We start from the raw sequence: 20,694 nt of genomic DNA on the forward strand, positions 1-20,694 counted from the left end.
ATCTGTTAGAAACAGGGAAAGAGGGTTTTAATTTGAGCTCACTCAGTTGGCTAATGCAGCCCCAGGCAGTCTGAGTGATTTACATTATTCTTAAAAGTTTGTTTCACTAAGCCTGTCTTGATGTTGTGGTTTCTTTTTTTCCATGGAAGTATAGAGGCGTTATCAAAACTAAAGTTATTAGAGCATGGATTTACTGTGGAGATACAGTTAAGTTCTCCTAAAGACCCATTTTGCACAAACTGCTCTGACTCAAACATGTAATTATTGCCCAGTGGGGCTTCAAGACTTTTTAGGTAGCCGGTTACCAAATAACAGTGTAAGCTGGGAGTAACTTTGCTTTTTAGGAGGCGTTAAGCAATTGTACATCACAGATGCTTTGTGGGCATAAGAGTATTGGGGAGTTGTTACTGCAGGGCACTACGAAGCATTTCTCCCTGCCTCCTCCCTCGTGCTTTCCCCAGCCCTTGTGCTTGGCCTGTGCCCCAAACGAGTTGCATTCTGTTTTCCTTTGTTCTCTAGGCTTATAGCCTGATTGATCTTGTGCAAGACGAGGAAGAGATGTTACCTCGGGTTTGGTGAGCGGTTCATCGTCTGCCTCTGCTCTCTTTTCTTCTCTTGGTTCTTCTTAAGCCTATCAATACTTAAGACGACCTTATTTTCTCATCAGTAGGTCTGAATATTTTTGTTTTCTATGTGTCCTTTAGCAAATAACTTTTCTTTGTTGTTTCATACTTTCTCTTAGATAACAAAGTGCAAGTTCCTAGTCATTGTAATTATTAGTATATTCCTGGAGAAAATTGCAGCAATCTATATTAAAGGACTCCCTGCAGAAACTTACACAGCAGGTATCCAATTTTGCTTTAAATAAAAGGCACTTGGAACAGCCAGGGGCTTAAAATAGGAGAAGGCAGAGGGAACAAACAGGATTTTGAGGAACAGCGGGATGATTTGCAGTGGTCAGAGCAGATAGTCGTGCTGAATTATTTGGATAATTAGTCTTCATTAGCAAATTGGAGCAAATTATGATACAATGCTGAGATTGTGTAGCATGCTGGGTGGAGAGTTTCTTTTTTTCCCCTTTCTTTCTTTTTTTCTCAACTGAGTAAAGCCCATATTGAAAATAACGCTGGTCCTGGGTTTCAGTGTTCTGCCAGCAGGTTAAGGGTAGGTGTCTTGCAGCCTGCTGCTGCTGCCATTTTGTATGCTTATATCTGCTGGATTAACTATCTCCTGTGTTGCCAGCTCCCACTTGATGAGGTATTCTAGGTATGGAGAAGCCAAAATGATGATCATGATTGGTTAGATGTGACCTTTTTCTGACCCGGATGAATAAAGTTTAGCCTTGTAACAGTTGCACTTCTTCCTTTTGATGGGGAAGGATTTATTGCACAGTATGTATAATGATGTTACTGTATGTGCTTGTCCATTAACACATTCTGAGGGATTTATAATGCATTGATCATGACAGTACTCCAGCATCAAATCCCTACTTCACAAGGAAGTGCACTCTACTGTGCATTCAGAGCTAGGAACAATGATGTTATTTGCATCATAGTATTATCTGCTGATATCCTATAGCCAACAAAGACTAGCGTGGAATATTAGAGTTATAGTAGAAGAGGAAGTGTGTAATAAGATTCTAACGTCCTGACTCATGATGTGCCATTTGCCTAACAACTTGCAAACAGGACTCAAACAACAGGGAAGGAGTGGGAGGTATATAACTGAGTAACTAAAGAGTCCTTGTGAACTGCAGAGGATCTGTAATTAACAGTGCCAAACCAGTAAAATCAAGGATTGCATTTTGTAGCCTTCGTTAGCAGTTTAAAAGAAAGGAATAGAGGGAAGAACCCAGCAGCCAGCAGGTTAGAAGTTAATTAGGAGCAGTGGTAAGGGAGTGCTGCTTTACTCTGAAGCTTGTGGAGTAGTTTAAAGCTTTTCAATGCCATTCTAAAAGTTCTTGTGCTGGAAAGTCTTCTGACAAAGGAAAACAAATCCCTGGGTAACTCCAAGCCAGATTGCTGTCAGCTTTGAGGGTTCTGAACTACAGGGTTTCTACATCTGCCCAGCAACGCGTGTTAATTCCTGCATTTAATTTATGTAACCAAATTTAGTGTGTGAGGGGGGAGTCAGAGTTATGCTTAGTCAGCATAAGTGCTCATGCTTTAAGCTGTAGAGTGAGCTGTGTTGTTTTGAACAGTAGAAGTTGAGGAGCTCTTAGCATTATAATGTGTATATGCAATATGAGTTGGGAAGCATTTATACTTGGAACAGATCCTAAAAAGAAATGGGCCAAAAGGTGCTTGCCAACAGCATAACAGAACCTGGTGCTAGCTCTGTCCCTTCCCTCACCTCAGTGTTTTACCTTGTCTGGTGATGTTGCCATTCAAACTATGGGAAGTAAGTTTGGTCACCTTGGTCTGTGGTAGTGGTTGGTTTGAGCAAGCCTATCTATTGTTACCTGAGAAATCAGCCTCCAGATAACTTGGCACTTAGTAAACTTTGTATGCTTTAGCCTCGGGCTCTTAAAATTCTACTGTGCAACAGTGAGTGTCCAATAATGTCAGGTTAAGATTCTCTTTTCAGTAATACTGCACCTGTGTTATTGGATCACTTTGTAGTGCTACCAATTTGATGCAGGTAAGACAAGCTTGCAAGCATGTTCCTGCAAAATTAGCCAGAATGCTTAGTGTGGCATTTGTCTTGGTTTGCTAGCTTGGTGCCAGCTGTGTTAGGAATGTTCCTGATCAAGCAATTTCTGATCTGTAGGCATGAAGTTACCCCCTTCAACATTTTTTCAGTTAATTTACGTGAGCAGACTTGCATTGTCCTAGTTCAGCACTTTGTCTCTTAACCTAATGTAGTATTAGGCATCCTAAACTGAATTTACAGTCCTGTGGAACTATAGCTTGAGCTCTTGTAAAAGCAGGAGCATAAAACACTTATTCCATCTTGTCTGTGGGTAAGATTGCACTGCTACTTCTGCAGCAGGAATCCTGGGACAAACTCCATAACCTTTGTCTATCACAGTCTAAGTGATCACCAGTGACGTGCCATTGATCAGGCTCTGAAACCTGTCACTGAATTAAGTTTGAACTGCTTGATGTGATTCTTTAATTAGAAAAGCAAGGGGTAACTCATTTTACTTGCAAATTTTGAAGCAGCATTATAGGAACTGAAAACTGATGTTTGTATCCAAATGAGGATTCCTTTTTGGGGGAAAAAAGGTACTGTGCTTGCAGGGACTACAATGCAGAGCTGATGGCTTAACCAGCACATTTTCTTCTGAATGTGGAGAGGCAAATGAGACTTGAAGGGGATTTTGAAGTCTGTGCTGCTGTGCTGTTCTAAAGCCTGACCCTCTCGTGGTGCTGTGCATCCATGACAAAGTGCTGGCTGCATTAGTGTCTTGTCAAAAGGACTGAGTGCCAGCAGGTATGTAAGGGACAGTGAAAGGATGAGCTGAAGAGCTGTGCATTCATCTCTGGGAAGGTCCATTTCTGGAGCATGGAGCAAGATGAAGCTTCTGGTGGGGGGAAATAGAACTTCTGGCTGATGTGATCTGATACCAAACCATAGCTTTATGGCTAGGAGAGACTACTGTGAGCCACCTGTTTGAAAACCAGTGCGCTGTAGAAAATATTTTGTTATCTATTTTATTTTTTACAAGGTTACTTGTAGACATACTACAGTCCTCATGACTTTGATCTAGATGTTTTCCTCACCTATTGCTTTCACGTTCTTCTGCTGTTCCTTCTGGTGCTTCTGTATTTGTTCATTCCTGTTTGTTCAGTATTTGTACCTTGATGTTTCTGTTGTGGATTCCTACGGACTTGCACTTGGCCTAACAGAGCAAACAGTTTGGTTTCAAAGGGAGAATTTGTAGAGAAACTTGTGAAATACCAATGTCTGCATAAAAATTCTTGTGTACTTCTTGTGTGGGAGGTGTTACAGGCACAGAGCTGTGAAAGGGTTAATGAGCCCAGGCAAGCTTAACAAGGGATGGGCAATAAATGGCTCCAGCTGTGTATAATTAACTGTAATACTGTGAAGTAAATGACTTTTATTGGCAAGCATGTCATAACTTCATTAAAAGTCATATTTACGGCCCTCTCACATGGAATGAGTACTTGTGTAGTCTGCAATTTAATGAGCACTCATTTTCACCTTGTTCCAATTATCTCCCACCCACCCCTCCCTCTCAGTGTGGGGAGCATGAAGATGAAATACAGTGGGAGTGTAATTAAGGCTGGCACAGATCCTTTTAGGAAATGTTTTTCTATTCCAGCACAATTGCTTCTATTGCTTACTACTAATAATACTTTAGGTGTTTAAAATACATAATTTTCTTTGGTCCCCAAAGCATTATTTAAATAACTGTTATTAAAGAGCGTCTCTGTGGGAAAGGTTTCCCAGGCCCAGAACCCCTGGTAGCTGGGCACCTGAGATGCTGCCTCTAATGAGGCATGGTGACCTAACCAAGGCAGTGTACACAATAGGAAATTAGTATCACTTAAAAGGGGAAATTTGCAATTTGGCTTAATTACAGCTATATCTGCGTGTTGTGAGAACTGGTGGAAAGCCCCAGTGCTAGGCAAAGAAAGGCCCTTTGTTCCTTCCAGAGGAGGTGTTCTGCATAGCCCTGTGCTGCCTCCTGGTATCCTGTTGCTGCCTGATGTCGAGGTGCAGTGAAAGTTACATGGGTTGGGATGTTCTTAGAGCCATTGTGTTTCCCTTTTACCCCAGGAGGCACTAATGTTCCTGTTAAAGCAGCTACCGTGACAGCAAGTCCTGATCAAATTTCTCTTCTGAGGCTTGCATGAGTCTAGGGAGGAAGTCAGATGTGGGACATCAATGTCTGCTGTGCAGTCTTTCCCCTAGCATTTAAAAGAAGATGTGCAACAGGGTATCTCAACTTAGGATGCGACTCAAGTTCTTGCTTGACTTACCAATTTACAGTTCAGTTCCACTTTACAGCAAATGGCCTGACTGACCAGGCTGTTAGCAACACTGTGTTTTCTGGGCCAGATTCTGGCTTTTGTCATCTAGGCTTCTCTAATGGGCTGCACATTGAGTGTAACAAGACTTTTTCCATCTCCAGCCACACTGTGTGTCAGCTCTTGATTGACAGCTTGTGTAACAGCACAGTGCAGTGGAAGCTTGCAGTTGACTTCCCTATGTGCTCTACAGCAGCAGTCATTGCAGGACACCTTTGGGTCTCAGATCTCAAGGTGAAGAGTGTTGCTTGTTGTCATAGCTGAGCAAGCATTGGAAAGAAGGGGGGGAATGCAATCCTCTGGCAGATATGCTAGCAATGAGTATCCCTTGGGATCTACTCAGGAGTTCAGAATGAAATAAGGGTTACAGGAGATTAATTACTGGATGCTGGAAGTGATGTGATTAGGAACACGTGATAAATGACTTATCTCATGGCACAGTATAAAAGCAGTGCAAGTCTGTTATTCTTACCAAACACGCATGTTAGAGTCACCACTAAGAAAATTAATTAGAAGTTAAAGATCAAGATTCCTTGTAGCTATAAATCAACTGAGAAATTACAATTCTTAGTAGCTAGGAATTTGAAGCAGATATTTATGAATGTCCTTTTCTACAGAAAAGCCTCAATAGAGGCTTTGTTGTGGTATCTGTGCTAGCACTGTTCTGCTTGGGCTGGTTGCCTGGTTAGCAGGATGTTTGAGTTTGTGTGAGTGATGTTCTGGTGAGGAGATAAAGCAGTGCTGCTTGTCTGTTTGGGCAGCATTGACAGAATGCCCTATTAAAAAAAAAATAAAACTACCTTGATGTTGTATTCATTTCCTTCCACCTGGGGTGATGATGAGGGCAATTATTTTTGTAGGAAATGCCTAATAATTAAGCAAACTGGCTATTTGTAGGATGCTGACAACACTTGATCAACAAAGACTAGTAGAGTGTAGTAAAATAGGGCACCTGCTCCAGCAGGAAGAATAACCTGGTTTGATGACTTGTTTGTCAGGAGGTGAGACCTCGTCTCACTCTAACCCTCACCTTTTCTCAGGCTACAAGCTATTAGCTGCTTATGTGACTTCTTTCTGGCACTAATAGACTGCTCGTTATTCATAGGCAAAAAGATCAGGTGAGTCATGTTTGAATTTTAACAGCTGATCTGAATATGCTATAGCTCTTTAAGCTCTGTGAGGATGTGAGTGTTATTTGAAGAGGACTGTCAGTGGAGGTTCCCATTTGTGTTAGCGATGCCTGAATGCTTCTAACGAGGCATCCCTGCCCAGAGCTAAGTGGTGACAACCCTCCATGTTCTGTGAATGTTGTCATCCAAACAGCAGAGGGACCTCCTGACCCTGTGCTGAGAGCAGCAGTGGGGAGCTGTACAGCAGGTGGACAAGGCTTGCTTACCCTTGGCAGTGTACCCAGCTGCCAATATACTTACTGAGTATGATAATCATCCTTAACTCCTTAGAAGAGTATGGGTTAAGTCTGGCTTTGGAAAGATCAGTAACGTTTCTCAAATGGTTTTTGGTCAGGTTATCTTCCAACAGTACAAGCACAATGCTGTGAAGAATGAAAGAGTGCAGTTCCAGTGCTGTGTCAAGAAGCACCTGCAGCAGCTTCCCAGAGCTCTTGGCTTGGCAGAGCATGCATGTCTCGATGCTGTATCCTCAGGACTGTTTTCTCATTCACTTGCTCTCCTAAGGCATGGTGTAGTTACCGTATGGCCTTGTTTTGCAATTAAGATACCCCCCTGCATACTTCACATCATGAATATCATTGATAATTGTGCGATACAGTAACTGAAGAGAGCAGTGATTAATTCCTGCGATAAAACTTGTCCTTGGAACAATTGATTTTACTGCCAGAAATGTACAAACATCCTGATGGAAATACTTTCACATAATTATCATTATTAGTTTAAGCTTGTTGGAGGAGGGAGAAATGAAAAAATCAATTACTTTGGATTTGTCATCACTAATCTGTTATGATCACTTTAATGCAGAGGCGTTGTAGCTCAAGGCATGGTTTTCCTATTTCATGAGCTGTTAGAAAGGTTTACAGGAGTTGTAGAAGTTGAGATTTCTATAGTTACAAAAGCATTAAATGGAAGCCGTCCTCATCATCAGCAAGAGTGTAAAAAGTAGCTCAGCTCTGCATTCTAATCTGGGAAACAAACTGTAGCAACTGAAGCTCTAGCAGTGCATGAACTCCAGATTGTAGCAAGCAGCGGTTGCGTGCTGCTGGGGCAGGTATTAAGCTGATAAATCATCAATGCATATTCTGTAAGGAGGCTTTTAAAGAAAGTCTTAGGAGCAAGAAGCACGCTGGTAGAGAAAAGGATTTTTTCCCTCTAATGGCCGCTGGAGGAGGTATTCATTAGGAGCTGTAATCAGAGCTGGGAAGGCTATGGCACAGGAGTGCCTTTGTGAGGCTTGTGCTGTGTTGAAGCATAGGATGGATTGCAGCTGAAATAAAGACCTGGAAAATGACCCATTCATCCTCTAGGTAGTGGAGAACAGGAGCTATATCTGAGTTCTGCTCTTACAAAACAAAGTTTTCCAGAAGCCAAAACCAAAGTGTGATTTTCTTTTTTTTCCCCCCTTCATATTCCCTGCAGAAAACCCTTGTGCATGTGGGGAGTTGAGTTGGGGGGCACTGCTGTAGATGCTGCTTCTGAGCAGCAGAGGGCCCGATCCACTGAGCAGCTCCAGATGTGCTCTGGTCTGAACCATGCATAAGACCTCTGTGTATTTGTAGACGTACCTGAGGCTGGTACTGTTTCTGTGTGTTTTTTTTTCCCTGTATGAATCTTGTTAGAAATCCTTTTAACTACGTGAATGTGAAGCTGAAACCAATTATTTACTGAGCTGGTAAAATGAGCACTCTGTCTACTTGGTAACAAGAGCCTACAAGGTGTTAAGGTTGTTATTGGCCCTGTCAGAACTTCTTTCCAGAATGTAAATCTATGGCTGGTTTTTACAGTGCTGGCGAAGGAGTTTCTGTGGTTAATCAATATTTTGTGGGCAGTGAGCCAACGATAAGGCCGAAGTGTTGAGTAACAAGAAAAGAGAAGAACATGAACTCAGTGCCACTGTCAGCGTTAAGATTTAGGGTGTTGCAACTGACCTGCAAATACTTCTGACATCTACAGCACTCATGTCTGGACAATCCTGTTGGGGGGAGGGAAAAACCTCAGTAACAATTAAGGGGGAAAAAAAAAAACAACTTCGGACATTGAAATGAGATGCTGTGATATTGTTATGGATGTCAAAAAATGATGCCCTGTTAAATTACTGGAGAGTGGGTTCCTACGCTCGGTTGGCCCAGGCAAGACTGGGAGATGACTTCATTAGTCCTTGGGTATAATTAACAGGAAGCTGTCTGGGGCCGACAGCCCCAAGTGTGACAAACTGAACCTGAATTGATGACTCTGTGGGAGACCTCTGGGGAACAGGGGAACAATTCCGATAGTTCAGGATGGTCTGTGTGGCTGTACAGGCACCATGCACGTCCTCTCCCAGTTAGATTCCTAAATGTTGAAAGCTTCATGACAATGTTGCATGGCCAGTGTTGATTACAGGTGTCAAAACACCCAAGTATGCTGCACTGCGCTGTGAAACTCCTGCTTCATAGCCTCTAGATTATGATTTGCCATGTTAGACCTTGTGGTGGAGACTAAATGATGGCTTCTGCTTTGTAGTAAATTAGTAAGTGTCATCACTGTAGATCCTCTTTTCAGTACACTGTTGTACTCCTTTTGTTGCTGATATTTTTGTAGATGTACACATCGTTATGTGCAGTCGCCCCAACAAGTTTGTTCAGTGACAAGTCACCCCAATATCTTGCTTGCTGAACCTGCAGTGGCTGTATGAGTATACTGCCCTGAATGATGGATTTGTATTATCATAATGTGCAAAACTAAAATGCTCTCACTAGGGCTTAATGAATGCATCCCGGTTAAAAATAATTAATTCTGCTCTCAGGGATTGATTTGGACCACAGGATCAGTAGCATAGCTAAGGCTGCTACCCTGCGCCCTGAAAGCAATTTTCCCAGCAATGAAGATTAATCCCTTTTTATTGTGTTGATGAAATAACAACACGATCATAAAGCATAAGAGAACAAGGGGAAGTTGACAAAGTATGTCTTTGATTAATTGCCGTAATAGATTGCAAATTGCTGACTGAGGAAATTTTTTCACTCTTCATTTTTCAGTGTTTAAAACCTCAGTGTGAAAGGGGAAGGCAAAGAAGAAACAGCTAGTTAAGTGCCATGAGCAGCTTAGTGCATGTGAGCCACTGTTACCTTGGCTGGAGTTCTGAGATGAGGGTGGAAGGATGGTACTGCCCTTAGTGTGATAAAATGGAGCTTCAGACCCAGCTGCACGTCCCAGCTCCCACTTGGCTATCCACTACATCTAAATTGTGAGCCAAGTGCTGTAACTGGTGTTGAAATGGTCACTTTCTTTGTCTGTAGTGTGTGTGCAGCCTTCTTGAATTGGGAAGGGGGTCCCAGTTTGCTGGGGAGCTTCCTGCGTGCACAGGGTGATGCTGTGCTGAAGGACGTGGGACTGAATTTCTCAGCTGCTCAGTGTTGTGGCAGAACCCATCAGTACCCAGGTGAGAGAATTTGCTGCTGTGTGCTGGAAGTAGCATTGGTTTGTTAAAAACTTGTTGGAAAAAACAGAACCTGATTTTTAAATTGTTATTCGGTCTATTCAGTCATCCACTGGTAAATTATTGGCAGTCTATAGAAGATGAAACTGAAGCATGGGGAAATGTAGAATGTTAATGAACTTAAATTCCAAGCACAGCCCTACAGTTTTCCAAAGAGCTTTTTCACTTCTGGCTCCAGCAGGGGCTGTGACAGCTCAGAATCTGCAAGATCACACCTCAGAGTACCACTTCTGAAAACATTAGCAAAAGTGACTTGTTTAACTTATCAGAGAATCAGTGGTGCAGACAGGTCTGAACCTGGGGTACCTCGACTCTCCCAATTACTTCGGGTAATTAGGGGAAACAGTGGTAGTGATTAATTAAGAGTGAATTGTTGCTCAGTTAGACAGGATGTGGTACGTTTCCAAAAGAATGGAGGACAGGTCCCCAGGAGGGACAGATACTGTAGTACACATTCCAGCAGCTGTTCCAAATGATGCACTGTGGACCTGTAAATTTAGCGGATTTTGTTTTCTTTTCTCATTTTGAAACTCTTCAAAGTGCCTGTCACATTTGAGTTAGCTCAACAATTTAAAATCTTCCCCAGAGAGACTAGTAATTAAAGTACATTTTTTCCCCTTCAGTTGCCAATCATGCAATTCTAAAGTGGGTCATCACCTACCTTGTTAAACAAAAATCGTTGTGTTCAATAATAAGCAATGCAATTCATCTCTTGGGGGGAAAGAAGAAAAATCAAAATCAGGAATAGACTGAGGTGCGAAAGAAAATGGCTCTTCTTGGCTCCGTGGGCCTCCAATCTCTTGAAGAAAGCAAATCTGTCATACCATGAAGTGCTTTTCTTTTTTGCATGTTATGCTCCTTCCATGAGCTCAGTTCATGCCTCTACAAAATGCAAGGAGATGCAGACTATTCTGACCAGTAAGAATTTATTTTCAGCATCTCTTTATCTGGGTAAAACACATACAGATAGTATTGCATCTTATCCAAGTCGGTGTGGTCTGGAGAGCTGCTGAAACTCGCCCTGTAGACATACAGCTTCTAGGTTCCCTGGGAAAGCAATTGAGAATGAAAGAGCCTGCACTAATAACCAGGATAAAGCTGAGTTTAAGTGGTGTGGATGGTGTGTTCTCATGCTTTGCATGGGGGTGGGCTCCAGTGCTCAGGGACAGAGAACATCTCCCAGCCACAAGGAACTGTGCTGCTGCCCTTGCTCCCCATGCCTGTGTAGCAGTAGGGAGTGGCACCGTCTGGAGCATGGATGATGCCCATCTCGATTACTTAGATTCTTGTTCCTTCAGCTCCCTGAAAAGTTAACTTTCCGCAGCTATCTCCTTGGTATAATGAGCTGCCTGTCTCCTGCCATCAGAATCTGGGGGGAGAGCAGGCAGAGCCCAACTGCTGCCACAGCTCAGGCCCAGCAGCTTGACATGCAGCAGCAAGCTGACAGCGGCTGCAGTGTGGCAGCCTGCAGTACCATCTGCTGGCTGACACCACCTCTGCTCTCAGGTTTCCTCTTTCTTGATACTGGTAGGAAAGCGGGCCGTGCTAAATTACTCCCAAACCACAGGAGAGAGAGCACTTCAGCTATGGAAAAATCAGCGTTCTGACATGCTGCTTTTATTGCACTGTGGGATGGAATTGTATCTTATCAGACCTTAGATGGTGCGAGTTATCAGGCACTGTGTACTTCCTCCAAGTGTAAAGCATGTCTGCATACTTAATTCCTCCCACTTTTCATTCTTGTTTTTGAAACAGTTTCTCTCTTCCAGTTTCAGCACGGGTTACTTTAAATATGCTTGCAAATTTTTTCTATGGTGGCTGAAAGTTGTATTAAAACTTGTTGGCATGGCCTGTCCATTCTGTCCGTATGTTATAGATCTTCCATGATCTTCAGCTGGATGGAATGGGTCTCCATTATCAGTGCTACTATAGTATTGCCTGCTGGCAATTGGTGTGAATAGATTCTCAGGTGCCAGGCCAGAGTTGTCAGAACTAGTAATGAAGGCTGCATGTTTTCTCTCCTAAGAGAGCAAGCATAAAGAATATTCTTGTGTGGAAAGACTGGATTGAAGTGGTGCTGTGAATCGCAGCTTTTCCTGCACATTGGGATTTCTCCACAGTGAAATTCAGGGGAGACCGTTTCACCTAAATCTGAAATTTGCTTTTAAGCCAAATAATATTCTTCCTCTCTCAGTAGATCTCACCTGAGAACGCTTTCTGTTTACTTACTGTCTGTTTTCTACCCTACTGGGCAAGCAGATAGTATATTTACAAGGGGCCATAAGAGGAAAATGAGTATTGACTGCTCTATTCCTGCAGGTGCCTGTACCAAGCCTTGTCACTCTGCTTTCCAGGTACGTGAGAACCAAATCCTGCTAGGGAAGGAGTTCTGGGTCATGGGATCTCAGTGGGATTTTCTTCCATTCCTGCTACTTCCACTCCTCCAAACTGAGCACAGATGGTGGGGATGGCCCAGGAGGAAATTCCCACGCTACAGTGTTTTGCACAATTGTTTTAATTTGGAAGTTTAGCTTCTCCCCAAGCATCAGGTGCTAGCTGGAGTCAGCATAATGTCTTGATGGGCAAACGAGCTGATGTCATTTGCCCAAGCACGGTCTTTTTTCATTCACCCCTTGGTAATAATACTCGGATGTCAAAGTTAGTTACTACAGCATATGGGAAATTGAGGTTGAAAATCTGCTACAAGTCTAAGGAAAAACAATCAAGGAACATCGTTTTTTGAGATGAGAGCAGCATTAACTGTTGTCCCTTCAGGGAACTGCATGTCATCTGTATGCAAGCGTGAGGGTGTGATTTTTCCTTCACTCACCAGGAAATGCTGCTTATTGCATTGTATTCCCACGGAGACCCCTAGCAGTGCAAGAGGCACATTCATGGCTTCCAATTAAGAGCTGCGAATAGTATCAGTGAGAGGGATGTGCATTCCGAAATCCGCCCATTAATCAAACACTTCCAGTGTGTGGATACAAGTAATGCTCTGCTAAAAATTGTGGTAACTTGAAAAATTGCTTCAAATGTGAAGTCTCTTTCCTCGTTCTCCCTGTGGAATTGCGTTTACAACAGATGAGCTGATCTAGACAGTAAGAACTTACCGAGGAAAAACAAATCAAAACAAAAGGCAATTTAAAAATCTGCGTTGTTTCCTTAATTTTTTTGTACATGTCCTAGTTGCTGGTCCTCAAGGGACAGCTGCGCTTTCTGATCAGTACTAATACAAAATTCATATTTGTTGGGGCTATTATGTGCAAAGTAATGTGCAGTCCCTCAGGTTAGAGTGAAAGCAAGTTGTGTATTACAGGAGGCCGTTCTGTTTTGAGTGGTTTCAGAAATAAGCACAATACAAATACATGGAGGGGATGCGATTATGTGTAAACTGTTGTTCCAGTCTCCTCCTTACAAAACACAATGAGAATGCCTGCAAGATTGCTTTTGGGTTACTTGGATTAAGCATTGCATTCAGAGGCTTATTTCATTTTTCTGCATCTTTAAGTTTTAAAACTCAGGTTGGGGCTTGCAGTCTCTGTCACGGGCTGAGGTGCCTCTGCACAGCCCTCGAGTGCATCTCGTCCTTTGAACAGGTGCTGCAGTGGTAAAATGTGGCTCCTGGTGATAAGGAAATGGTTAATCTATATCTAACAGATTATATAGTACTCATCTTGCTGAGTAACCTGAAAGTTAATTAAAAGAACCTCATAGAACATAAAGAAATACAGAATTAAAGCTGTCCCTTTCTGATAAAGTACTGAAATCACTTTAACTCTGTCCTGGGGGAGATATGCCTGATTTCTGTGCATGTGGAGTCTCTAGATATGGAGTCCCAGGGTGAAAAAGCGATTCAGCTAGTCTTGATGGAAGGCTAGACTCTCTAAACTAGCTTAATTATTATCTAGTTGGTGTTAACCTCAGTTAAAGAAAACTGTCAGCTGAGGAAAACGTGACAAGGAAAGTCTGTTATTCACAAGTCTCTTAATCTATAAAACATCTAAGATGTCACTGCAAGTATCCTTGCTTTACTTGTATTTTATTTTTTAATGATCAAAACACTTTGTTCTCAAGTTCTTGAGGAGTCATTGTGACAGTTCAGGAAAGATCTAGATAGGAGATGATCATTTTCATTAAGAAATGAAGCAAGGACTGAGGTGCAAACCTCTGTACAAGCCATGGGTACCTAGATACCGTCAGAATGAAGTAATGATTCTTCACTGTATGCACATGCATAATACAGTATGTCACAGGAGAGCAGCAAGTCATGAACTGAGACAAAGACCTATTCCTGAAATATACTCACATGCTTAAACCCTCAAGTTAAAATTTGAAATGCCTGGATACCTCTTTGGTAGAGAGCCTAAATGGCGAGCCTGAAGTCACCTGGAAGGCTGCTGAGATCCCCATCACGTCAGCACCCAAAGACAAGGGCTGCTGTGCAGAGGAGGGTAGCAATAGCTTTGGTGCCCTGATGAGGGTTTTCTCAAATAGAAGCTGAGTTCACGTGTAGGCTCTGGGTGGAAGACAGACAGCTTTGCTGGCAGCCCTCTTTGTCCTGTTATCTCAGAACAGTCATGGAATATTGCTGGAGAAAGGGGAGGAAAAGCATCTCTAGCTGTGCTGTTTAATACCTGGCATCACTGCTGTTACCTTAATACCATGAAAGCTCAGGTCTGACAGCTCAGTTGGAGCCTTCCTGCATCGTGTTCCTCTGTAGGTTGATAAGAAACTTCATTCTGTAAACTATCTGAAGATGCAGCAGTTCCCTTTTTGAACACTTTCTTGCTTTTCCAGGAGCCTTTACAAGGTTCTGCTGTATGTATTTTCTGAAAATGGAGGCTGATCTGTTTGCTAAAACACCATCTCAGTGAGAACAGCTGGTCTAGAATCTTCTCGTTGGAGGAAGAAAATAAAATTAATAGGTCTGTTTTTGAGCATTCATGGCAGATCTGTCATCTGTTCCTCAGCCCAAATGACAAGTGAGTTATACAGCGGGCTTTGAAAAGTTCAAACCATATTGTATAGCAGATGCTCTGATGCTATTATTCAGTAACTCCACACAGATTCCCCATTGTCACAGCCTTCCCTTGAGGCAATTTATGACCAGCTCTTTGCAGCGTTACATTATGACTACGTTAATCCTAAAGATGCATTAACCTCACCTTTGGCTTTACAAATTCTTCCTGAAGTTCAGCTCCCTGCCTCTCCTGCTGCTGTCACGCACTGGCTTTGTTCAGTGCTGTGTTCTCTCACCTAGCTTCAAAGGTGATCAGTCTGGGATATTTAAACACTTTCTCCCCTCAATTCACTACTTTTGGCCTTTAGTTTACCCATAAAACCTACAGCAGCAGTTGTGTCCTCAGAGGATAATGATAGTTCTTTCTGTCCTATCTCATTTCCTAAGCAAAATTAACTTTTTTTTTGGCACTTCTTAATGTAGAAAATACCAGGCAGTGCCCACAGTCAGTGTTTCAAATCTGTTAGGTGAACATTCAGGCAAATATCTGCAATCTAAGAGTAACCATTTTTTGTTTTCCTGGAACTTCTGATTGTTTGCTTTTCTTGGGTGACTCAGTTTCCTGCTGCCTTTATTTCATTACAAATGCTGGGATTCATAATTGACCTGAGTTTCCCTAGAGGTGTCGTGTAGTCTGTGACTGCCTCTGAACTGCATCACCCATTCCTCATTGAATCCCTCTGTACCAACACTTAGAGCTGAAATGTAACACACTGACCTCTGGTTGATCTCAAGAATGATATTATCCTATCCATTTCCTAGCAAATTACAGTTCATTGCAGGAATGCATTAAACTATCAGATCTTACTTACGGGCTTTTAACTCCAAATGAGCTTTGAGACCAACTAAATCTCCAGTGGAGCTGTAGTCTCCCTCACTGCGTGGAATAAAAGTACATCTATGCTATAATGTGAGAACAGGTTTCTGGGGTTTGGGGTTCTTTTGTGTGTTGGATTTTTTGTTTTGTTGGCTTCCTTCTTTGTTTTTGGATGATTATTATGTTCAAGGTGGGCAGCAGTAGATACCATTCTCTACACCTAAGGTGGGAAGTCTCCTTTTCTGCCCTGGAATCACCTGTAAGAGAATTCTCAGGGTATTTCTGGCAGTCACAGCTTACTTCTTTTGGTGGCTCCTTGCCACTATGTTAGAGTGGTTATGTTCAGCGAGGACTAAGAAAGCAGTCCCTTGATTTCTGAAGCTACCTGCAGAAGTTGTGCTTCTGTTCACTGTAAGTTGCTGTACAGCTCCTCAATATAGGTTTATGTTTGCTTTAAACAAGTTACAGTGCTTTGGTTTTCACCAGTAAGGTTGAAACAATATAAAAATGTCCAGATACAAAGCCGTAATGTTTTTACGAGGCCTGTGTACAATTGAACTCTGCTTTAAATGAGCTCATGTTTGTGCACAGGGAGGTTCCAAGCATTGATCTTTGCAGCTGATGCAACAAAACCAATCCAACCATCTCCCTCTCCCTACCTGTAGCAAATTCCTATCTTTCTATCAAGCACAGAAGCACTGTGGGATGTCTTGCAGAGGGATGGGATGCTGCACTTAACTGAGGGGAGTGATTCTTGTGTACCTGTATGTGCTGCCCTTCTATTGCCAGAATATGTCCAAACCATTCAGTGGTGCTGATGCTTGCATGAAAAGGAAGGTAGGGCCAGGAGTGGTTATGCCTAAAAACCTGTCAAATCATGAGGAAACAAAGTTGCTGTGTGTACAAAGCTGTATGTTATGAATTAAGCAGCTCTGGACCATTTCTCATAACACCAGCTGCTTAGCACAGGCACCAAGATCCTTCATTGTGCTGGGCTTTCATCAAGCTGATGGGTCTGCTCATCACTGGGGGGATGCTTAGCTCAGTGCTGCATCGCAGCCAACATTCAGCTGCTCCGTGTTACAGCTGGCTGCTCCCATATTAAAGTTCTGAGGCTTGTTCTGTACCAGCTTCCTATGGATGGGATCAAGGCCCAGGAAGCTGGTTGTCTTTGCTGAGGCTCATTCTGCAGCTTGGTGAGTGATGAGATGCACAACAGCAGAGGCTGCTTTGTGGTGGAGCAGCTGCTGAGCACAAGAGTGCTTAAAGGCATGGGGATGGGTGAACGGGCAGAAAGGTCTGGGCTGTTGCCTTCTGATAAGTACTTCTTGGGTGAAGAAAAGAGGCTGATGCCCACTGATTTGAACCTGGTACATGTTCAGATTGCTAAAATACACATTTCTTCTGCTAAAGTGCTGCTAAAGTTCATGCATTTGTAAATGGATCTTACCAAACGATTGAAAAGTAGAAAGGAAGATGTGGCATATCACTTCATGGTAACTAGCTATAGAGCTTATTCAAAAAGCTCTGTTTGAGGAATGTGAATCCTCTGGGTTCCCAAATCTAGCCTTGGGCCGTGACTGTCGTGTTTTAAAGACGAGTTTTCTAAATCTAAAAGCAGCAATGAAGGTGAGCAGAATGCAGAGCTTTTCCTTCTGGAGCCAGCTGAAAAGATTGATGAAATAGTGGATAGTCTTTAACAAAACAGCGTGCGCACCTGACAGCAGCCACGTATCCATTCAAAGGATACAATAGCGAGAGTGATGCATTTTAAACGCACTCCCAACTGGTCTGTCAGTAACAAATTAGACTTGTCACATTCTCCAAACAGTTTCAGAGAGAACATTAACAATGTTAATGACCTGTGGTCTCAGCAGGAGAAAGAAGTTTGCATCTAGTTCCGGGAAAGCGTGGATGGATTGCAATTGTTTCCTTCCCGAGACTGTAGGTTTTTCACAGAGCATGGAATGTAAGTAATTGTTTGGTTTAGAAATTTAGAATAATTGGTAGTCATTATGGCCTCGATCATGTAAATGTGTCAGCATATGCATAACGTGAGTCACTCGCTATCAGATTTCAAAAATACAACCAGGTCCTTCCTGAAGATCGCGTGCCAGCTGGAAATCCTTGGCACCCAACTCTGGGTTCTAAGCTGTTATGAAAATGTGGGGCTCTGCATATGTCCATGTGTGGCTTTAAGCTTATAGATCTGAAACAGACTGTGAAAATGAGGGGAAAAGCAGAGTGGGTTGTTCCGCACTGTTATGGAATTAAAGCCTGTTTTGATGCAGGTTTCTGCCAGTTCATTTGGAGACCATAGATGGGTTCTGATTTATTTTCCATATGCAAACATTTATCGAGGGGAAAAAAATACTGTTAAAACAGAGCACTGTGTGAGAACCACCATCTTAACAGCAGAGTGAAAATCAAAATGGTGTGTTCACGTCACGTGCTGCCTCATTGCTCAGTTCCTCTGGCTGTTGGAGGGCATGGGTAACACAGAGCTGTATCCCACATGGAGCAACACGAGTGAGAGGCTGTGAGGTACCCACGTGGAAGAGCTGCATTTGGAAGCATTTTCCTTTCAAGGGAATGCTCCTACTTGGTGTTCGTAGGACATTGCTGCTGTTGCCTTGCTGTTGTGCAGAGGACATCAGGCTCTTCCACGAGTGTATAATGTACTAAGGTGAGACACACACAAAGGCATTGTAATAATGTCATAATAGTTAAAAATTCTCCTTGTCACTTTTCTAAGTTTCTAACTCTTCCTGAGCCAAAATACAGGAAAGAATTTGAGATAAAAATGCCCTGTGTACCCTTTCAAGTGCTTAAGCCTGTGTAAGAAGGGGGGAAAAAAGCAGTATTTTGTTTTTCTTCTTCTAACAGCCTTATTGCATTACTGTTCTTGCTCAAGGTCTAATTCAAAGTAGAATACTTGATGAGGAAATATGTTCCTTGTCAAGTACACAAGAGAATACAGAAAACAATCTACCTGTTTCCCCTAATCTCCGGTAATTATGCCAATGACCCAGACATGGACGGCGTAGCTGGAAGAGAGAAAGGGAAGCTTGAAATGATGAGTTGTTCAGGTTGAAGCCAGCTGGTAATTAATTCTCCAAAGCAAACACTGTAATTACTAAAAAAGTAATAAAACTTTACCTTACGTTAAAGACCATAATAGGTTTTCTAAAACGATTCTATTAAGTTTAGTGCATTAGGAACATGCTGCTTATAAATGCAAGCCTTGCAAAATGTCAATAGCTTGGTATATACCTCAGAAATTAGGCAACTACATAAAAAATAAACATATTTAAAAACACATTTAGAAATTCTTCCATTGATTAGATTAATTACATTATCTTAAGGCTTGTGGTGTGTAGTCATTCTGATTCACAAAGCTCTGAAAATAAAAACCATCAACAGTAAATGAGAACACAAATCAAGGCAAATCTGCTCCTTTCCATTTCGGAACCAAAGGGCAGTGAACTTCCCACCCCTTCCAGGAGAGCTCCGGTGTCTGTGGAGCTCCGGGTCGGGGCTGTGGGGCTGCAGTGGGAGGATGCTCCCTTCTCAGGTGAAGGTACCACCCTGAGGTGTGGTCACCGATGACTTCTTGCTTAGCTTTAGCTCCCCAAGTCTATTTTGAGTTTAAAGCATTCCGTTGATAAGAAATGGGACTGCTTTGTTATGATGACTGCTCATGTGACAGCAGCAGGGCTGAGGCTGCAGCATCCAGCAAAGTGCCCTTATCTCTTGCTCTGCTTGACTGAGGCTTTTGGTCTGGGCCTGTGTGGGAGAATGAGATGACAGAGGTACAAGCAGGGCAATAAGGAGAGGATGCAGCTGAGTTTAAACGTTTACTCTGTAAGCAGAAGAGAAACTGGAATTTTCTGGTTAGTCTGGGAGAATAATCATTGGAAAAAAAAGAGGTAAAGCAGAGAATTTGTGCATGAGTGAGTAGAAGTGGAGGAAGAAGTACAAGGAAGTAAACTACCCTGCCAGGCTCTGCTCCGGTAAGCTCATCCAAGTGGAATACCTTGTGGCTCCTGCTTGGAGCCAGTAACTGTCTCAGCTTTACAGTGAGAAAAATGAGAGCGGCCATTCCCAAAGGATAGGAAAGCATCTCTGGGTATGACAAGCAGTTAACAATACAGATAGCATCTGTCTAGGCTTTTATCATGATTTTAATTTGCTTTCCATTCACAAGACTCAATTGCAGGAGGGTGATATTGGAAAGTGTATGAACCACAGAGGGTTTTATTACCAGCTCCGTGGTGCACCTACTAGAGAGAGAAGTTTATGAGAGAAAGAGAACACACGCTACTTTGTCACCTCCAGTATTTGTACAGCAGATTGGAAAAAGTAATTGTTTTTTCTAATAATAGAGAAAATTCTCAGCTGGAGGCATGGTATTGTTTCAGCCCATGTCTGGGTGATGCAGTCTGCAGTGCATGGAGTCAGCGATCTGCCTTACAGTGGTTGGTTTGCAGGACTGCTTCCTAACAATCTTGCAGCTGATGTATCAGTGCTGGGGCTCATGGCTGTTAGGCTCCTTTAAAAAATAATGCAGCCCTTTTGTCACAGCTACAAGGTGTGGGCACCTTTGGTTTGTGCTACAATCCTGGAAGCATGGAGAGCCAGCTTTATGCAGGGTAAATGCCACTGAGTATCACTGAACCGTTGTAACAACAAAACAGACGCTCCCTTCCCGCAGGCAAAGTGGGACTGGAAATGTGCAGAACACAAAGATCTGAGACTGTTGCTCCTGCTAGTTTAGTGCAGGGGTTGCCTAACGCTGCAGAGCACTGTGCTGGTGATCGATGATGGGCACCACTGCCTTATGGGGGATGCTGCTTCTTCCTCGTGGCAATGCTACACAGCCCTTCGAAAAAGAGTGCTGCTTTGTCTTCAGCTGTTTTCATAGTAGATCTGGCTGAGCTGATGTGGGCAGAAACAGCTCAGAAGTACCAATGCTCCAATAACACATCCAAAGGGATGGTAAACCCTTCCGAGAGAAGTGATATAAAGCCAAGAAATGGTAGGTACAGTAACTTTCCAGGTGTGGCAGCTGTCTGTCTGGATTGGGATAGGAACATCTGCAGCAAGGCACATTGTGAAGAATAGTATGCATTGTTTTGTTTACCTTCCTGCGTACAAACAATTCATGCCCTTCCAAGTGATAGAAGATG

General features: G+C 42.8%; 1 protein-coding gene across 9 annotated transcripts in view; it reads left to right on the forward strand.

The window, feature by feature from the left end:
• KCNU1 (potassium calcium-activated channel subfamily U member 1) overlaps positions 1-20,694 on the forward strand; it is a 77,328-nt gene that overhangs the window by 6,901 nt on the left and 49,733 nt on the right. Inside the window, exon 2 of one of the 9 annotated variants that reach the window (XM_021374792.1) lies at positions 520-575. The exons of the other annotated variants lie outside the window; for them this stretch is intronic. The gene's annotated coding sequence lies outside the window, so the exon portion shown is untranslated. The remainder of the gene's footprint in view (positions 1-519; positions 576-20,694) is intronic. 9 annotated transcript variants of the gene reach the window in all.

This window comes from Numida meleagris, chromosome 21, assembly GCF_002078875.1.
Source record: "Numida meleagris isolate 19003 breed g44 Domestic line chromosome 21, NumMel1.0, whole genome shotgun sequence".
NCBI lineage: Eukaryota > Metazoa > Chordata > Aves > Galliformes > Numididae > Numida > Numida meleagris.